Source organism: Hesperophylax consimilis, chromosome 14, assembly GCF_061612785.1.
Source record: "Hesperophylax consimilis isolate HC1 chromosome 14, BYU_Hcon_1.0, whole genome shotgun sequence".
NCBI classification, from domain to species: Eukaryota; Metazoa; Arthropoda; class Insecta; order Trichoptera; family Limnephilidae; genus Hesperophylax; species Hesperophylax consimilis.
This window is the reverse complement of record NC_142849.1, coordinates 33490124-33512629: the sequence shown is the minus strand read 5'-3', so window position 1 is coordinate 33512629 and position 22506 is coordinate 33490124. Positions and strand designations below refer to the sequence as shown.

At 34.4% G+C, this 22506-nt stretch overlaps 1 long non-coding RNA gene across 2 annotated transcripts; it reads left to right on the top strand.

The window, feature by feature from the left end:
• Positions 1-1019: 1019 nt before the first annotated feature.
• On the top strand, positions 1020-19217 carry LOC149418212 (uncharacterized). Of its 2 annotated transcripts, none has more exons than XR_016303160.1 (2): positions 1020-1377; positions 16609-19217. It is a non-coding gene; the product is annotated as an uncharacterized LOC149418212 (long non-coding RNA). The 2 variants fall into 2 exon arrangements; XR_016303159.1 differs by lacking the exon at positions 16609-19217 and adding an exon at positions 13591-14444.
• Positions 19218-22506: the final 3289 nt, after the last annotated feature.

Here is a 22506-nt window from a genome sequence, read left to right as displayed (position 1 = left end):
GAGAGGTGAATTAAAAGAATTTATTTAAAAAAAATCTTATTAAGCGTGGCCAGCGATCTCGAATACTTACACTTACCGTAAATTTTAAAGTTACGTTGCAATATGAAATAAATAAATTATAATTAATAATTTTTTTAAAAAATGGGTAAATTTTGGATAGGGCCTGACACGCTTATTACGAATAATTTTTAGAAAAAAACTTTATATTCGCCTTAATTACTATAAAAGAAAACTTTTTGCATTTCGGGCGGCGGAAAATTATGCATTTTGATTTTCAATTGCGTAAAACCAAAATTCACTTCGCGAATCGATGTGGCGACATTAGGAACGCACTGTTATGTTGGTATCACTGATGCATTAACAAGAGCTAAATACGACCGTTGCTATCTTCGTGGGATACCTAGGTTTGTGTAACATGGTTTGTGATACAAAGGAAAGTGCCCCTTAATAACGCCTGCTCGCGTCAAGGCAAGAAAAACATCCCAGTTTTCAACTAGTTTACCGGCTACGCTAGGTTTGTGTAACATGGTTTGTGATACAAATCCATTTGTCTTCCACGAAGTTAGCCATAGTCGTATCTACGCAATGTATCAGGGATACCAACATAACAGTGACGTACCTAATGGCAGCTGATTGCCGCCGCATCGATTCGCGAAGTGAATTTTGGTTAACGCAATTGAAAATTTAAATTCATAATTTTCCGCCGCCCGAAATGCAAAAAGTTTTCTTTTATAGTAATTAAGGCGAATATAAAGTTTTTTCCTAAAAAATATTCGTAATAAGCGTGTCAGGCCCTATCCAAAAATTACCAAAAAATGTAACATTGTTGGGAATAAATGAAACATAAAGTTTTCATGATTTAATGTAATTTTTAATAGAATAGCAAATAAGTACCCAAATTTTGAAATCAGCTAGCTTCTTATATTTAGGGCATAACCAATCTGACATTTACGAAAAACCATAGAAAAAAAATTGTTGTTTTTTCGACTGGATGTTTTAGTTTATAGTTTATGGTAATATTTTGACAGTGTTTAGTTAATTTATTTTTCAAATATTGAAATAAAATCACAAATACGGCATTTTTACGATCTAATTAGTGTGTGGGATTATTATAATTAATTCTCAATAATTAAAATCACGTATTTCGCTACAAAATACGTCACTTGTGAATATTTTCTTTGGTTATGTGCGCGAACGTATTTTGTTTCATTAATTTACTTTCATCATCGAATAGTATTATTTGCAATTGAAAATAAGATACAATTCAGTGTGCAAGTTTTAATGGTTTACTTTCAGTGAATGTGATGTGTTTTGTTCGTGGATTAAGTGCAATGGTAGTGCATTTTCAAGTGTAAATAAACAACCCGAAGAATTTCTGTAAGTCGCATGATTTTGATATATATAATATTATAATTCAAACAAAAAGTAGGGATGACTTACTTCTTGTGTCGCTATTAATATTTGGCGTTGTAAACATACTTATCTTCTGTATTTTTCCTCATAATGTAACACGGTACTATGCGCGGTGCATATTGCAATCTGTCAAACTACATTGAAATTTTTATATTATGATGCATTGAGTTTGGTTTGTAAGAGATATATTAATATGTAATTCAATTTATTATGCATGTTTTAATGGAGATGGTATTCTGTGAATCTATTGTTCTATATAATTAACTACATAAGGAAACATAGGGTAACACTATTAGGTTAAAAATTGTAAACACTGGTTTTTTTATGTGAAGCCTGGATGATTCAATACTGCCCACGGCCAGCAGAACTATGGTTCAATGTTGGGAATTCACCGGAGAAGAGAAATAAATAGAGTCTGTTTTTGAAGAAGTTGGCTAATCAGATCTTGAAAGAAAACATAATTATCGTCATTTCAAATAATCTTTCATTTCTGTATGAACAACTTTTTTGTGGGCATTAGTATAAGAATCATTTGGTAATTTTTACATTTCATTCTTTTGTCTGTGGAACGATCTGCCTGCTCTTGTGTTTCCTTCGTCCTACGATGAAAAAAATGAAATAATTTAGTAGTGTAATAATAACATCATGAATAACTTTAAGAAAATGATGCTTCAATGGTTTGGACATGAACAAAGGGGAGTAAGGAGAATATGTATATGACGTGTAATCACATGGGAGACACGTTACACAATCAAGTGAATCAAATATGTTTTAAATTTGAGCGTGGTAAATCTGTATATAACTGTTCATTGATGATTCAATCCCAAGTTGACGAAACTAGCAGTTCGGTAAGTTTTCTTTCCTGATCGCTCGGCGGAAGTAGTGTTACCATTCCAACGGGAAATATATTTCTGCCAGGCTGCTAATTGCGCCCATTGCTGGCCACGTATAAATCAATGGTTGGTACAAGATATATTATTTTCTATAATTTATATGATGTTTGCATTAAAGTTTTAGTGTTTATAAAATTAATTGTGCTAAATTAGCATTTGTTTTTCAATTAATAAACGTTTTTTATTAACATTGCGTTTTATTATCGCCTTAAATACAATACAACAACATACAATACATTAACATGATACAAGCAACCTAATTTTCTATTAAATTACTAACCAAACGAAGCAAAAGCATTCAAATTTTTAATGTTTATTCAGGAAAAACTCTTTCTTTTAACCTATTTTGAAGATTATACCCATAAATATAATATAATATTGAAGAAGAAGATAATACTAACAAATCTATACGAAACATGATATAGAACACATAAATAATAAGATAACAGTCACAACTAGGAATCGAACCCAGGATTTCTTGTCTTACCGTCCCGATATATAATATTTATCATATCAAGAGTTCCGACTGCCTGTAGCTAGCGGGACTGTAATATCGTCAATTCAGGTACCTATATTTTTTGAGGCTGATGGAAGTGGAAAGGTGAAGGAGATGAAGAGTACGAAAGTTGGAAAGTACCTGGCTATTCAGATCTGGTTGAGGGTATTTACCACTCCAGAATGTGCTGAAAATATAATACATGACATTAATTATATGTAAAATATCACATAAATTATATTTAATTTATGTTCGCACACCGGGTTTTGAACCATCAACCTCAGATGTGAGCCAAGATGGTTACCACACTGCGACAGGAGCTTTGGTAACTAATATATCAATCCAACGTTGATATGTATAGTGCGCCAAAAGTTTTGCAATCCTCAAATCTGGGACCAAGATTTTGTAAATACTCTGACACAAAACATGCAGGATGTTACTATATGATATACAATCATATATTATGATAATTATACATGAATTTTCAGATAACCCCATTCAAAAATATGTTATGGTTAAGTCTGGGCTGCAGGAGGGCTATGGAATATCAGTTTGTTAGGGAATATGTCTTTCAGCAGTGGTATAGTCACATTGGATGTATTGCAAGTTGCCTTATTTCGCTCCATCCAAGAACTGTTGTAAATCCTATTCAATTTTCGACACAAAGTTGATCTGGTTATCGTCAAAGCAGTTGGACGTCTGCGCATGGATAAGCCAGGATCTTCTTGTATAGACACGTTAACTTGTGCAACATTCTCTTTCTTCCACCTGCTCTGTGGCCGTCCTGTTTTTTTTTCACATTTAGGAATGAAACCCGTATCTTCTAACTTCTTGATCACTGTAATGAAATTTATACTGGGACACTGATTTAAATTGTGTACTTAAGCGAAGCTAGAAGTCCACAATAGAGTCCTAGTACTGACCGTGATGTGTGGTAGTGAAGCATGGAACTGGCAGAGGAAGGATGAAAGTAGACTGAATGCTATAGAAATGAAACCCCCTAGGCATACATAACACCATGTAGGATTGTGTATGAAATGTGGAGATTCGCAAAGAATTCAAGGCTGATGTAAACGTAATTAGTAAGATTAAGCAAATAACGCTTAGATGGTTTGGGCATGTAGAGCGAATGAAAGAATAAATAAGTGTAAGGAGAATATGTGACGCAAATGTTAATGGTAGAATCAGTCAGGGACGCCCGAGGAAGACATGGCAAGATCAATTGAACCAAATACTTGAATCAGGCCATCTCAGGAGTCAGAATAACAGAAGAGTATCTATGAGACGTTGTATGAATGTGAATGAGGCAAGGAGTGTGTGCCAACTCCGAGTTATGTGGCGGTCCGTCCTCTTTACCTATGCCTGTGGGGACCCTTATTAATTATTTATTTTTAAATGTCTCCACACTAGCAGTTTATATTATTTTTCATATTTCTAGTAAATTCTATTAATTAATATTTCAGGTAACTCATATTAATTTATTTAATGTTTCAAGCAAATTGTATTATTTTATTTTTTATAAATGTTGTATTTGTCAGTAATCTAAATGCTTTCTCTCGTCTGCAGTGTCTTATTCGTATGTCACATCTAACCGCGGCAAGAAGTTGATCCTGTGCGGCAGCTACAGGTTCTGCCAAAACTCAACCACCAGGGCTGGAAAGGTCCGATGGCTTTGCTCTACCAATAAGCAGAAGGGATGTCTTGCAGTTATACACACCTATGAAAACCGCATACTTTACATAAAAAATATTCATAATCATTAAATTTCAATTAAATTAGCTTTTATTATTGAAGTGAAGTTAAACATTTTCTTTTAATGTTGATTGTATAGAATTTATAGGTACTATTATTAACATTTTTTAACCCTTCCCTTACGACGCTAGAAAATCCCTTGATCTCCGGTGCTGTGTACTCAGTACACAACTACCCAGGGAACACATTTAGAATTTTGTCATTTTTTAGTTGGATAGCTAGTAATTCTGTAAGCGTTGCGTCATAAAATAATTTTTTTTTGATTTTCTCTTATTTAATAATTCAAAACCAAAATTTTCTCTGAAATCATAAGATTTGAATGTAGTAGGTACTTTAAATACCTGTCTTAGTTATATGCAACGTTTTTATTTCACATAAAGAATTATGCAATTTGACCAAAGAAACGTCACTATTTCAATGACAATTCTTTTTTCATACTTTCTTCAGCTAGGTAAGTACCATCATATTGGAAAACTCAGTCAAAGTTAGCCACCCTAATTTCCGATTTTAGACAAAACATTTATTAAAATTTTTGCGTCTGAGAAATACTTACATTATTTTATCCAATACCATCAATGCACGCATGAGTTCTGTGTTTAGTTTACTTAACAGATATATTGAAATAATTATAGATATGTTAAATCAGTTCACAGCACCGGCAAGGAAGGGTTAAATTATTTTATATCAATTTATTATTTTCTCAATACGGATTACAATAAACTGCTCAACCCCCGCAAGCATTTCGTAATAAATTAATTATTTTTGTAACAATGGATGCATGCACATAATTATTAAGAATGCGTTATAATGTACCATGCTCATGATTTTTTATAAAATATAATAAGTGATAACTTTGCATTTGGTTTTTTATTATATGTATAATTTTAAATTTAAGTTAGACGTGCAGGCACGCCAACGCTAGCTAACCAAGGCGTGCGGGCACGCAAATGCTACTACGAGGACATATATTAATTTAATATTTATAAATTTTTGTTTACATTAGTTCCACTCAGGAGAAAAATAATTTCCCTCAGGGCCTATGTTATGCTAAGAAATAAACCTCCTTGGACATGTTTTTTTCTAAACGGCCTACAGGTGAAAGCGAGAAAAATGTAGTGAAAAAGGCAGACCAGTAAGGATATCTAATTTATTTATTTACATTCTCTTTTTTGTTTTTGTACAATAAATATTTGTCATTTATAAATACGTTTTTATTATTCAAAACCAAGTAACAAAAATAACTGGGGTGACATTTTGGGGGTTGGAACAGATTAATGGTAGTCTAATTGTTTTGTATGGGGAAATCTGCATCGATATACGAGTAATTCAAGATACGAGGAAGGTTGCGTAACGAATTAAACTCGTATGTCGAGGTACCACTGTATTTTCAATATATAAAACCAACCAGTTTCGGTTCACACTGAACCTTCATCGGGGTTATATAAAAACATATTAAAACAATATGTTAGTGTATTTATAGGTAATGTAGAAGAGGTAGAGAGAACATCAAATTGGGGGGGGGGCGAAGAGGAAGTAGGGGTGAAAGTGGGGTGCTATTTATATATTATTCCGTATTAAGAATGCAGCGGAATTCAACAAGTTTTTCAAAAATTGCTATTAACATGAACATTTCTGTAAACAGAATATGTACAACATTTCTGAAAATCTGTGGTGTGTTTTTTAAGTACTATTTTTTAACAAATTTATCGACTTTTTAACATAATTTCCACCTATATTAAGGCTTATGATAAATGTCAAAAATGTTGCCATTTGACAAAAATTTACCAGAGAATTTAAGTTTTAATTATTGATACATATTTAACTATGGTCCTAATTTCAAGAGATTGAAAAAATACAAAACAAATTTCATAATCAATGAATTTGGCAGCCATCTCTGGTCCGGAGCCCCTAAATACCTGAAAAAAACCCTTGACTCTGTGCAAAAACGGGCGGTCCGTTTGATGGATTTCCCAATCTTAACAAACGGACTGCAATCTTTAGAGCACAGGCGTCAGGTAGGTATGCTGTCCTTGTTCTATCGGTATTACAATGGAAGATGCTCTGAGGAACTAGCGTCATTGATCCCTTCGGCACCGGTGCGTAGTCGGGATACACACCAAACGCGTGCCCAACATTTGTACACAGTTGACACTTGTCACATGAGAACGGGTCGCTTCTATGATTCGTTCTTAAGTTCAACAGCTCGGCTGTGGAACGAACTGCCGGCCTCTGTGTTTCCTCCCTCCTACAACATGGGACTCTTCAAGACCCATGTTCACTCCTTCCTCTCCACAAAAAGACCCTCCACACAGCATCCCCAAAGATGACATAGGCCCTGAGGGAAATTATTTTCTTCAGGGCCTCCTGTGTGGAGTAAATATAAAAAAAAAAAAAAAAAAAAAAAAAAAAAATGTCATCTTTGGGGATTCTGTGTGGAGGGTCTTTTAATATAATAATAAAGTATATATATAATATTTGTAATATTTTTATTTCTTAATTAAATACAGAGGCGTCTATGAAATCGAATTTAATCGATAGAATAACAAAGTTTCGAACTGTTGTTCTTTTATTTACAATCGAGAAAACAAAAGATAACTTCAGGGTTGTCTAAAGACAAAGAGTGGGACCACAATAGCTAAATTTCAATAAGTATGAGCAGATAACATGTTTAGTATTATTTTAAAACCACCCACTCATCCGATTTGCAGGACAGCATGTTGAAACGCCAACCGAATTATTATTATTCCGACGGCCCGACAAAGGAAATCAACTCAACATCAATCAAATCAACACAGGCTTGTCCTAATGAGGTTAAAAATACAATGTAAAGAAACAATAAACAATGAAAAAATAAAATACTTTTTGTTTTAAAACCACGAGTTTTTAATATTTTTTAGAACCGACTGGTTTCGCTTTACTCAAGCATCTTCAGGGTACAAATTAGAACAATACAATGCTGTAATAATTTGTACCCTGAAGATGCTTGAGTAAAGCGAAACCGGTCGGTTATAAAAATTATTAAAAACTCGTGGTTTTAAAACAATAAGTATTTTATTTTATTAGAAAAATATCTACCCTAAACTGTTTTTTTATTTCATTCTTATTATTATTCTCTACGTGTAAATATGTATGTAAGTTTTCACAAAGTGAAAGATCTACATACTAATATTTATGTAAAAGTAAAATAACTAGGTAGGTATATAATTCATTATTCTCTTATTTCAATGTATCCGAGTAGAATCACCAGTTATTAAAAAAACTGATTACCTGTCAAAACTTTTGCCTAAGTATCAACAGAAGGTCTTATATTTTTGATTAAAAAATGTTTTTAAAAGATAAAGCAAACATACATTTTTATTTTTATTAAAAACCATAAAAAAATGTAGAACTCAAATATATTTGTAGATGTAGATATTAATCGTTTGAGAACATTCATAATAAAGATGGGTTTTCACAAACGAATAAACTTTTCTTCATAATATCTAACAGTTAATTGAATTTGTATTTAAGGTTATCATAAAGTGTTGACCCGACTGATTAAATCACTTAAAACTGTTACACGAAAAAAAATAGATTTTTTAAATAACTGTTAAATTATGAAAAAGCTACTCAATTTATTGTTAGGCTAGCGCCACACTTGACGGAAATTCCGTCGCGTAACTTCCGCGACGGAACGCCAATACATGTAATTGCATATAAATTACAAATAGCGGGCACACTACGCGGAAGATCGGTCGTTCCGTCGCGGACGATCGGTCGCTCCGTGGCGGACCGCCGACACTCGCGTCTGTTCCGTCCTCCGCGCACCGATCTTCCGTCGGCGGAAGATCGGCAAAGTCGCATTCCAAGTATTTGTATGCATCGCGCCACATTCGGCGGATAACACGCGGCGACGACGAACGCACAGGATGTTCGACACTGAAAGACTTATTATCGAAGTGCAAAATAGAGTTTGCCTTTGGGAGAGATATAACCGTTCTAAGTTTTGTATTTTGCTTGGTAATATAGTCCTTCGTTAAATTCAGCAATACATCAAATGATTGTATGGACATTCGATAATATTCGAATACTTTATCTGGATAATTTCTTAGTTGCATTTACAAGGTATGAAATTGCCCAATTTCTAGTCGAAGAGTATTTATGGGATGAATCCAATATTTACGCTTTCTTTTTCTTTCTTCTTCTAATGCCTCATAAATAGCTATCATTTCTATGGGATCCATTACGACCACGCTGTATAAGCGTTGGCAGTCGACTGATAATCCGCCACTGAATATTCAGTGTGGCTGCAACGTATGGTAACGGATTGACTCCAGCGGAAGATCCGCGACGGAATTTCCGTCAAGTGTGGCGCTGGCCTTACAATGCAATTGGCATGTCTCTCTATTTCGTGTTACGTCCCTTAACATAATCATTTTTTTACAATATATTCTATTATATTATAGCTGGAATTAGATTAATAGGAACCGATTAATGTAACAATATTGTTCTCTTAATATATAATCTTTGTGCTATTTTTTTTTATTATTTTGTAAATTTATCAACCTCAACACAGGCTGTTTTGGCGGTTTTGCCTACGCACCATCCGATTTGCAGAATCCAGCAGTCCTACAAATCGGATGGTGAGTAGGGGCTTGGGGTAGTTTCTACCAACAATTGTTTAGATTTTATTTAGTCTTTAAATTCGTGTAATAATAATAATTATTATTGGACTATTTATATACCCCCGTTTTCGTGGGAAAATCACCTCAAGGTCTTTTCACAACTTAGTTTAATCAATTCGACTTATAACTAATAGCTTACAAGTAAGACATATTCGTAGCTAGCAACTTGGAAACACTGAGACTTAAAGTGACTTACATCTATGGCTGGAAATAGTGCGACACGTACGTTGGTCGCTTGCGATATATGTGGGTGAATAAATGAATAGCTGTAGTGACATGCGATTCCCTACACGCTGCGTACGAGGACCATCGGTCCAGCTCGTCAGCGCTACGTCGTCAGTCGACCGACGGTACACATGGCACTACTTTCTACTAGTGACTCACAACTAAGAAATATCTAGCGATTTAAAACAAATACATATTTATGACCAAGTGAGTCTTTAATACATAACTGCAGGACCATAGAGATACACATTACCAATGTGTGAAAAATATTCAATATAATTTTTTAAATTGCATGACAAGCTTTCGCCTAAATGGTATACTTAAAAGAATTCGTACCCTGCTCTTACATAGATGTCGTTGATTTTATTATTTTAAACACTTTTTGCAAGTTATGCTTCAAAGTTGTTTGCTCCCGCACATATGGTATATGAATATGAATAAATAGTTTAGTCCGTATAAAAACTCAATTCTTTCAAGAAAGGCGTACAAATACAAATATTGGAATGAACCACCGATTTAATATTGTATTTGTATGCCTTTCTTGAAAGAATTGAGTTTTTATATTAGACAGTAAGCTTCTCTTTCAATCTCACGTCGAAGGCTTTGAAAATGCTAGGATTTATATTCCAGTAAGTTCAGTTTTCAAAAATCATATTTAAGATTATCGAATGTTTTTTAATTAAGTTTTATTTTCAAATTACTGTAATTCATAGACATGCAAAAAATAGACCTTTCAATGAGGGAAAGGGGTACACACCAAGTTGCACGGAGCCGAGACGCGGTGTGACCAATGACTAAATAAAACTTTTTATTCAGTGGGCGTGACCGTCTCCCCTTTAAGTGATTTGTCAATAAATGAATCTGACAGTATACAGGCAACTCTCATTATCCTAGTCAGTATTTGGTCTTCGAAAATAATATTTGCTTACAACTTAGTAGTCCTTTTTACAATGGCGTGCAAATTCCTGACTGCGTAGAAACTACAAATCACAGATCGGGTAAACAAAGGTTCGGGCTTATTTTCAAAATCTAATATTTTGCTACACTATTTAGCTAGGCACTTTTACAAATGTGTTATAATTTACTTACCTCACTCATTTTACGTCGTAGATGGTTCGGTTAAATATGAACATTCAGACCCTGCGCAGAAAAGTACCGCAATTGTCTGCGCTGAAAAACGTTAACTTACTTTAGCGAACTTTACTTATCTACTCAGGGTTTGGTTATTTCTGGATGCTATATATGTGTAATTTAACTTCTTATACAAATATATATTTTTAAATTCCTCTATATTTCAATCTTTTGATATATTCTTTCACATTATTTTAATGTATTTCACATAAACACTAACTCGCACATATAAAATATTACAGTATTTTTTTCTTATTACTTACATTGTTTCCGTAAATTAAATTCATCTATATATATATAGATGAATTTAATTATATACTTCTTATATTCTCTTAAACTCTATACTCCTTATTTTCTTTTAAATTATATACTTTTATATTTTTTTAAATTTCTTCTGTATTTCTTCGTATTTTATTTTAAATTATCTTTTTATATTTCTTTTAATTTCTTCTATTTTCTTCTTATTTTCTATTAAATTGTATACTTTTAATATTTCTTTAAATTCCTTCAATTTTCTTCTGTATGTGTTCTTATTTTATTTTAAATTATATACTTTTTTATATTTATTTTAATTTCTTCTATATTTCATACTTGATATATAGTAGTATATCTAGTTATAGGCCTTAGTCGTAAGTCACTAGATATAAGTCTTAGAGGTGGGTCACTAGTTTTAAGTCAGTAGTTCTAGTATTAACTATTTAAGAAATATATTTGTTCAGCGCTCTTGAGGTTTAGCAAATTAGCAAAATATTATTATTATATTGTTTTAATGTACTGTATATATAAACAACACGGGCATGTGCCTAGCTTGGTGGTCTAAATATTCCTAATAATTGTAATAACCATTTCACTGAATAAAGAAAATTTTAAATAAACATATTTCAATGTGCGTTCTTCGGCGGTCAACGTACGACTAATGCCGTAGTTTATTCAAAGCATTCTCGAACCCGCCTGGTGCTAAAAAAGGTGGTCTCGTGGTTTGCATCCAGCTCGTCGAAATGACACCCAGATTTAACGTTAGGGCAAGTCTACTCTTTTATTAATGTTTATGTTGTAATTAAAATTTATTTGTTGTTATTGCATTTTATTATTGTGAACCTACTTCCTACAATATTGTCAGCTCAAGTAGGTATTCAGTATAAATTTTTTAAAAATCTTTTTTGAAATAAGAGTCTAGTAACTATTATGTTATTAGAGTTTATTATTAAGGTTAATTATTATACTATTTTAAATTTTATGCATTCCAAATAATATAATGTATTTACCTACCCTATTTACTACAATGGCGCTACTCCCCCAATTCAAACACGATAATTAATTTCTCAATATAGTTGGGCAAAAAAAATTAAATCAGTTTTTGTAACTACCTTTCAGAGCTATCTTTATTTTTAAATCTATTATGTACCTATGTATATTAAATAAAAAAAGATACACTATTAAAACGATGATAAATAAATTGGAATAAGAAATGTAACGCGGTAAAGCTAAATCTGGATAGTACTTTTTTATTTATTTTAATTTTAATCTGAATACCGTACAAGAGTCCCAGTTCCCAACCGCCTGGAGCCAGTAAGACTATGGCATCCCCAATTGAATTGAATGTTGTGAGGCTGAAGGTTATGGGGAGGGGAAGGGGGTGGGGAAGGAGAAGATTGGGAAGTACCTGGCTATTCAGATCTGGTCACCAAACACGGCCAAAGCCATTTTAAGTGACATTTCAATTCTGAATGGTGGTCTTACACCAGGGCGATACTGAGAGTATCTTCCACTATGGGACGTGCCTTAAATACACTATATATTATTTTAAATAAAATTTACTTGCGCACGCTGGGGTTTTATCCCGCTACCTTCAGCTTGCTATTCGAGAGCCTTACCCCTCGACCACGGAGGCCTTGTAAGAATGTATATATTTTTTCTGTTTATTATGGTTATTTATTATTAAATTACACCCTTACAATAAAAAAAAATGGGTGAACATTTTTACAAATGAATTAGTTTTTTTTTACTGACATGAAAATTATTTGTTAAGTTAAGATCTTTTCTCTATATTTCCATGCTATTTGTGAATTCTGTTTTTTTTGTTTATTTCACATATTCCAAGTCGCCGATTTCTGACTATTGTTTTTATTGAGTTCTGTAAAAAATTATTTCATATTATATTGTATTTTGCCTACTGTTTTAATAAAAAAATACTTAAAATATGATTTTTCGCCATGACTTTTCTTTCTTACGTATTTTTAGAAGTGCTTCCCAAACCTGACTGTAGAACTTTCTAGGTATTTTTTAAAAATGTTTGTACACAATTTTAGTATTAGTTCAACCAGTTAGTAATCGAATGGTCCAAACCAAAATTTTAATGTATTATTTGCCGTAATTATATTTATTATTTTGGATGCGGCCGTCAGATAACTCTGATCCTGATCTTTATAATATCAAATAAGAGTCAATCCCATAGATAATAGAAACAAGGGAAGTAAGAAATGAACCATTATCAATATTACACCGCGCGCACAAGTTTCGTCTACATTATCTACCCTTACTACAGCAAATCTCATTTTCTACACGGAGAAAAATGAAAAAATGCTAATTTACTAAGAGTTTCTTCACATTATTCGTAATCCGGTTTAAAACGGAATTGCAGGCCCTTACCGAATGTATTGATTGAGTTTTCCTGTTAAACTTTTAGTAAAAGAAGTATTATAGTATTATGATATAGTATAGGAACACGTATTCATAGAAATCCAAATATTTTCGCATTTCGTCATCATATATTATCAAGGTAGATGCGGGTGCATGAAAACGTGTCCCGATATATTAGAAATTAACCTAAAGTTTTTCAGGAAACGGTTTCCAATCCTGCTTTTAGACGAATTACCAATAATTTGAAGAGATTTTTAATGAATTAGCAATATATTTTTCTGTGTGTATTTGCACTCCATGCCTTGTTTCCTTTTGTTTCTATTATTTATGGTTAATAATCACAAAACAGTTGAAATAATTCTCAAGGTTTTTTCAGGTCGGGCTCATTTCACCACGAAAGGTAGAGGCAGATTGCTGACGATGGGCGGCTACACGTTCAGCAGAAACGTCCAGTTGGCCCACGGCCGGATGCGTTACCAGTGCTCCTCTCACCGGAAGCATTGTCAGGCCATGGCCATCCTGCTGGGAGATATAATCCTCGTATCCAACAGGAGGCATAACCATCCGCCTCCCGACCTATCCGAACACTATGCCATAGAATAACAGCAGGGGCGGTCATAATGGCTGGACAGGATGCGCTACCAGTGATCCTCTCACCGGAAGCATTGTCAGGCCATGGCCATCCTGCTGGGAGATATAATCCTCGTATCCAACAGGAGGCATAACCATCCGCCTCCCGACCTATCCGAACACTATGCCATAGAATAACCGCAGGGGCGGTCATAATGGCTGGACAGGATGCGCTACCAGTGATCCTCTCACCGGAAGCATTGTCAGGCCATGGCCATCCTGCTGGGAGATATAATTCTCGTATCCAACAGGAGGCATAACCATCCGCCTCCCGACTTATTTGAACACTATGCCATAGAATAACGGCAGGGGCAGACATAATGGCTGGACAGGATGCGCTACCAGTGATCCTCTCACCGGAAGCATTGTCAGGCCATGGCCATCCTGCTGGGAGATATAATTCTCGTATCCAACAGGAGGCATAACCATCCGCCTCCCGACCTATCCGAACACTATGCCATAGAATAACGGCAGGGGCGGTCATAATGGCTGGACAGGATGCGCTACCAGTGATCCTCTCACCGGAAGCATTGTCAGGCCATGGCCATCCTGCTGGGAGATATAATCCTCGTATCCAACAGGAGGCATAACCATCCGCCTCCTGACCTATCCGAACACTATGTCATAGAATAACGGCAGGACGGTCATAATGGCTGGACAGGATACGCTACCAGTGATCCTCTCACCAGAAGCATTGTCAGGCCATGGCCATCCTGCTGGCAGATATAATCCTCGTGTCAAACAGGAGGCATATCCATCCGCCTCCCGACCTATCCGAACACTATGTCATAGAATAACGGCAGGGGCATGTATAACGGCTGTACAGGAAGCGCTACCAGTGATCGTCTCACCGGAAGCATTGTCAGGCCGTGACTATCTCGCTGGAAGATATTGAACCCACAAGGGTTCCCAACCGGTCGGTCGCGGAGTTAAATTTGGCCCCGCTCAATAATTTCTGTTACGTTATTTTTGAGCTACAACTATGGATGAAAAAACTAAATCCTGGTTGAAGGACAATACTTTGGTTTTGCTAGATTCGTAGTTTTCTGTCAATGAAGCAGTTAAATCGTCAAAGTTTTGAACCCTTGTCACAAAATAACAGCAGGGGCCTGCAATCCATAATGGCTGAAAAAGTTTTGAATCCTTGTCACAGAATAACAGCAGGGGCGTGCAGTCCATAAAGGCTGAAAAAGTTTTGAACCCTTGTCACAAAATAACGGCAGGGGCGTGCAGTCCACAATGGCTGAAACATGTTGCATGCCCCAAGAGAATGTAAAAAAATTGTAAATAGAAGATATAAAAGTTCAAATATTAGTAAATATGTCATAATCGTTTCTATTTGTATTTTGATTCGTGACAATTCTTAATAGTTTCTTTCGATAATAGGGAATTCATATTTTGAAAAATGTAATCTTTTGCAAAATTTGTAATATTTTAAAATGTTTTGACAAAATACCGGAGAGAAAAACCGCCGTTTTACTCTCATTAATCGTAGCACATGCTCGCCGATTGTGTGCATTAGCTCATGTGAAAAAGGTGACTTGTGATTAATCGAACGTTCTTCCCAAGTGCGGGCCCCGCTGGACATCAAACCAAAGAATAACCAACTTGGTTAGTACAGAAATCTGGCGATTACTTTGTGTTTTGGTTGGGGTAGCGCAATCTCATTTTCAAATTACAAGTCTCCTGGAACCGAGAAAGTATAACTCCTTTACTGCCCCAAATTACGGTGACGTAATTCCAGCGTCATCGCCCAAAAATGTTTTTTTTTTGGATACTAAAAGTTTTGAATGATGATTAAATTAGCTGTATATTTCGTTAATGTTGGTTTCAGAAAATCTATTAGATAGTTTTTAAAGATGTTTTTTCATTCTACAATAAATCTTGTATTTTATTGTACAATTTTTAAGTGCTCATTGTGATTTTGTTCCTCGGTTTAATTAACCGATGTTTGTAAATTAAATATAATGTTTATTCAAATTAAACTTATTTTGAAAGGTTTACGAATATGTCTAATGAAAATGAATATGTGTGATTTGAGAACGGTCCTATGATGACAATTTAATTTTAATTGTTGTGTATTGTTTTCGTTGTTGTTGTTTTAATTGTAATAATTATAAAATAAATGTAAGTGGAAGCCAAATAAATGTTGTATTCATTGAATTGAAGGTTTAATTATTGAATAGCCAGTTTCAGTATAAAGTTGTAACAATCTGAAATGATCATCACTTATGACAATTTAAAACTTTGTACTCAATACACGTTTACAGCGTTTGGTATTTCGCTCGTGATCACTCAAATATATAAATAAAATAAAAACAGAAGATGCAATATGTTCTCTTTTTAGGTTTATTTTGAAATATTGTACTTTTAATACAGACTTACAGTGAAACTTGAATTCTAATCTTTGTGCCTTTGTACAATTCACACTAAGTGGAAGTTTCACTTGAGAAAAAATGACACGCCGAAAAATCGTTGATAATTTAATCCAAGACGTCGGAGTAGCTGCATACATCAAATGAAAAGTATTTTCGAAATCAATATTTAACGCAAACGATTCTGAACATATTAATACAGTTCCGTTGTACACAGGGGTTAAAATCGCTTTAAAAATTTCATGGATTTTTGTATTGAGGATACCGGTGTCCCGTACATAGTTGACAGGTTAACAGTGTGTAATTTGGCCTTCTATATCCCTAGTCATCTAGATTTTTCTCCACAGCGGATATGGACAGAGCGATACTAATTTAATTTGTTTTTGCAGATAAGAAGGAAACGGGTGCCCGCAATCCAGGAAACAAAGACCCATTACTAAAAGAAATCTTCCACGTTACTATGGACAACGTTGAAGAATTAAAACAAGATATCAAACCTGTATTCCCTAAGCCAGGTCCCAAGAGATTCAAACCTCTGCCAATCATCAACAAACAACTTAAACTTGCGGTCAAAAGTCATAATGAAAAAAAAAAGAAAATGTTTAAAACCAAGGTGCAGGGCAACAAAAAAGCTAACACGTGGAATGATTACAGTTATAAATGTGGAAATGAAGAGATGTTTTTAGGGCCCCCGTGTTCGTTAGTTGGGAAATATAGTCCGTGCACAAAGTCTGACTCTTTCAACTGTCCCAAGTTTACTCTGGTCAATAGAAAGTCTATCTTTGACACTTTCTGGAATTCAATGACTTGGCATCAGCGTAAATTGTTTGTCATTCATATGATTGATGTTGAAACTCCCGAAGACGCTACTTCCGAGGGCACCGTGAGGAAATATAATCGTATCATCTACAACTTGCCATTGAATGCTGAGAAGGTTAGAGTTTGTCAAACCACATTTGCTAATACGGTCGGAATTAAAGACAGCAGATTGAGGTATTGGCTGAGGTATAGGGATAATGACTCGAAAATATAGACAAACCACATTTTGTGGAAAGGTACACCAATTTGAGGTATACATAGTTTGAAGAGGGTTGGTTAAAGGAAAGAACGACTTGATGCCATCTATGCGGTGCTAATAATTAAATGCTGTATTTTGAGGTTAAATTCGGTTGATGACATAATCCTACATCCAAACCAATTTTTTTAATGCGGTGCTAATTAAATGCAGTAATTTGAGGTTACATTTGGTTTATGACAAATCTTCCATCCAAACCAAATTATCTAATGCGGTGCTAAATAAATGCAGTAATTGAGCTTATATTCGGTTAATAACAAAATATAAAATCCAACCAAATTTTCTGATGAGGTGCTATTAAATGCAGTAATTTGAGGTTGAATTCGTTTGATGACAAAATATTTACGGTATTGGTTGAACAGTAAAGAACAGCTTGATCGCATTCTCCATTTCGGGGAGAATTAAATTGAGATTTTGTTTAAGGTTGAATACGGTTGGTTATGAGATAGCGAAACCACGAGTTATAATGTATTTAAAAAATATTAAATAATTTTACTAATAATATTTTTTTAACATTTTTCACTTCTCATTTTGCTGAGATATAGGTACCTAATAAACAACTACAATATAAAAATAGTTCAATCGATCTGTTTTTGTGGAAAATTAAACATATAATGTTATTATGATAAAAGTGTCATTCAATAATTTTTCATCACAATGTTTTACAAAATATGTAATTACTTTAAAAATATAATTTTTGATCTTTTTTTAGGTTAAGTAAATCTTTCTTATTTAGAAAATATAAAATTAATCTTTATGCTGTCACATATAACTGTCCCCATAGATATGTTGAATCCGTGATTGTCCCACTGCCACAGCTGGAATAAAATAAAATATTGGGGAACAAATATGGAATATGTTTCTCACTTGGTAATGACACTAATAACATAATTTGAGATTGGTTTAATGATCGATTACTCCACAAACATTACACTCTAGCAGTTGATCTAATGGAATTCGGATATCGTAGCGGAAACTGTTTTTCAGAACAGGTTTTGTTTAATCATTAAAAAAAAATTAAAGTTGGGGCATTATAAAATATACGATCTGTTAAAATATTTTAATTTATCAATAAAAAAAAATACTGCATGCATTTTTCGCTATGTTCTTAACTCAGCGCTTACCATGCAATTTAAATATCATATTTTTATTATTAGTTAGTTTCCTTCATTTATCACATTATTTTTAGAAAAAGATTATTTATGAAACTATTTTATCTTTTTGTCAGTATAAAAGTATTTTTGAGTATGTTGTTCTTATAAAGAAAACCAACGAAAAATATTTCTGACTGTTTTTAGTGTAAGGTGGCGATTATTAATTGTTATTTTTTTCATCTTTTAACATTTTTATATCTTTTTAATTTTACTTTGGCTTTGAAATGATAATATTTCTCAACTAACTCAATTAAAAAAAAAAAAATTGTTGTAAAATTTTTAAGAGGTCTTGGTGTGGTTTTTTTAAAAATTTTTATTAGTTCTAGTGGCCAGATTTTTTTTAGTAAGGACATAATATTTTTAAGTGGTTTTCTTTCACGAATGTTTTGTTTTTGGGTATTATTTATTTTTATTATTAATCGCTAAGTTGATTGAAGTTCCCGGCTTTGCTCGGGCTTTAAACAGAGTTTTTGGAAATCAGATGTAGACAGTAATTTTCCTCTTATTTGTGTGCGAAAATTCACCAAGAAGAATCAAAATTCTGCTTTAAGGGGTGGGCAAAGGGGTTGGGGTGGTTTTTCAAAATGTCTTATAGACCGTGACTTTCCTCTTGTTTTGAAGGTCAAGTGTCCAAAATTTCATCAATCCATGGAATTGAACTGTAGATTTTTATTATAAAAACCAAAGCCACACAATCACAGACAGTCTTGTTTATGTAATACAAAAGATAGATGTAAAAGATTATTGTTATTTTGCATTTATATAAATTATTGGCTTTTTATTATTTTAATAAAGCATTTATTTGCCTTTTGACTTGTGTTTTTTTATTATTCTTTTGTTCCCACAAAAAGGCTACTAAAATATTTTTATTTACTAAAATATTTTTATTTAGAGCGCTTCATTCTTCAAAATACATTTCTAACAAATTATATATGCATTATTTTAATATAATGTTCAATCCTCTCTAAAATATCTCCTCCATCATTTTGAGATGGGAGTAGGAAAATTACTGGCGCTATGGGTTGACGCAAACGTCAATGCGCCCAACGAAAGCTGATCGGATACCATAAAAGGCGTTGGTCGCTCAGGACAGCTGATGGCCATAATTTTTGTCAGGTTATTGCCAATGTGGCAATGTCACCTTACTTGCCTCTCCATTCCACCTCTTACAATACCCCGATTGGGGATGTCATAGTCCCACTTGCTTTGGACTGTTGGGAGCAGTCGGAAATCATGTACGCCACTGTGCCGTATTCACATAAAAAACTATTAAGTAGTCTTAGCTCAATACTGGGAAAAATCACCTTTGTACATTTTGGAATGAGTATTCATATTTTTAAAAAACTTTTATTATCTTTTCTCAATTCTGGAATTTAGCTCCTGACCACAATCTTACTATTTTTATTTCAGTTAAAAAATTTGATTTACATGTTTCATTGGCTTACTAATAAAATTTACGGTTTAAGGTTTCACATTCCCCGCAGTTGGTGTGAAAAAGCTTCCAGGTAGGAAGGAAAAGGTATGCGTGGTCTGCAGCCGCAGGAACGGGGGCCCGGTGAGAAGGTCTCGGACCATCTGCGTCGGCTGCGAGAAAGGCTTGCATGGGCCCTGCCTCTTCGATCATCAGAAACTATGCCCAAAGCGTTTGGAGTAACTGTCCGGACTTTTAAATTCATGAGCCCCAGCGGAAGCGACCATAAGGCAGATCCAGCAAGAGTGAAGACTGCGTGGAAGAGAATTGAAACAGGACATGAAGAACTAAGGACGGCATGGTGAATGGCGAAGATTCGTAAAAGGTCTTGGACGTGTTGGCTGCCAGAAGAGTCTGCATGGATCCTTCCTCTGCAATTATCAGAAACTATGCCCAATTGGCTTTGGTTCCACGACAAACAGAACAGTGACAAAACAGAACATTGAAGGACAAGAAAATTAAAGGAAAGTAAATAAAATAAACAAATTAAATATCTAACCTACCCGTCACGCCATTTCCCGGCACGGGTAGGCAAAAAAGATCAATCTCCAAACAATTCTGTCTCGGCACACACTCTGTTATTCTGACTTGTTATTCACTTGATCGGGCCATGTATTTCTCGGACGTCTTCGACTTCTTCTACTTGACCTAACCTAAACTAAACTGAACCCAACCCAACATATTATTTGATCATGTTATGTTTTGTCACTGTTCTGTGTTATCCGGTTACCAAGTGTTTGGTGTCTATGAAATAACTGTCTGGACACCTAAAAGCATTTGAACCAAGCTGGTGCCTAAGTGGAAGCGACCTAAAGGCAGGCATACCGAGGAAGAAGTGGATAAACTGTGTGGATTAGAGCATAACGGGAAGGACTGTGGACTGAAATAGCAAAGAATCGCAGTCAGTGGAGAGCATTTTTGTGGAGGGAGCGAAATCTCACCCTAGGATGTAGCGCCATGTGCGTATTGAAGGGTCAAATTAGAGTAATCTTATTTATGGTTGTTATTGTCTTATTTTTAGGTATATTTTGTGTTGTTTTTTTTTCTAGTTTGTATATAGAACTGTTCATTCCGTCAAGCTATTATCAAACGGTTTAGATAATGTATTTGAATAACGAAAATTGTTGTCACGCAAGCAAAATTAGCACAATAAAATAAATCGTAGGTATTTGATTTGTTAAAAAAATGTCTTGTGAAGTTGAATGCATTAAATAAATTATTTCAAAAATATTTTTATTAGTGCTATCGGTGCTGTAGGAGGGTTAAAATATTATTGTCAATCCATATATTTCAGCGTTTAATTCAAATCAGGGACAGTCTAGTTCTAGTGTGACTGTCATAGTTTTACTCGAGACCCAGTTTGATTTTCTTGCAACAGTACTATTTCTTGTATTATTATTAACTAACTAACCATCACGCCGTTCCGGCAGGGTAGGCAGGTAGGATAAACTGCCACACAGCTCTGTCTCGGCGCACGTTCCTTGCTTCATTCAAATACATATTATGTCGTCTCGTCCGAACTCTTCCGTTATTTTATTTGTATTGTTATTAATCTTTGGGAAACCCGACCGTTGGTCACCAACCCAGTTAATTTGATATATCGGCATAAATATCACCCAATTTATGAAAATATTTATTTAATTAGTACATAGGAGTATAGCCATAGGTTCCGCATGACGCCAATAATTTTTATTAAATTTTCTCGTGTTGCACTTATTTCAGGTAAATACAAAATCAAAAAAGGAAAAATACTTCGCAGAAGAGGGAGATGGAATGCTGATTCAATGAAAAAAGCGGTAGATAAAGTTTTGACAGGGAAATTATCAGTGCGCACTGTTGCAAAAATGTTTGGAGTACCAAGAAGTAGTTTAAACGATAAAGTACTAAGTATCAAGCAGAAGAAGGAAACTTTATTCTCTCCCAAATTAGGCCGGTTTACTCAAACATTTGATGCAACAACCGAAAAAATTTTACTAACCTACGTCAAAGACATGTCTGACAAATGCTTGCCCTTAGACAAAACTGAATTTTTGAGGCTTGCATATCAATTAGCAGAAGAAAATAACATTCCCCATCGATTTAATAAAGAAACAAAAGAAGCGGGTAAACAGTTTTTCTATAGTTTTATGAAAAGGCACGGTGAATTGGTTTTAAAGACACCCCAATCATTAGGTTATATCAAAATAGATAATGAAGTAAACAAATTAGAATAAGCGTTGCTAAAATACCCGGTTCTATTGCTTTATTTGGCCTAAACCATTTAACGAAGTTAAAGTTATATAGTTAGGATGCAGTGAATCTTATTCTTCTTTCGTATGATAGGGGAACATCTAGGTCAGTAAGCCAGTCAAGGGCCTCAGGCGTCGCCCTGTGTACGTCATCAATCCCGCCGGGGAATGAATGTAGCGGATATTCTCTGACCAAATGTTCGGTGGTGTGCATCGCACCGCATTCACACATAGCCGACTCTTTATATATATACATGTACTATTATTTTCGTCCTACACCAAACTCAAGAGCTAGTTCTCTTCATTTGCGTATAAATACTTCATAAGATATTTTATTTTATTTTTATATATACATAAAT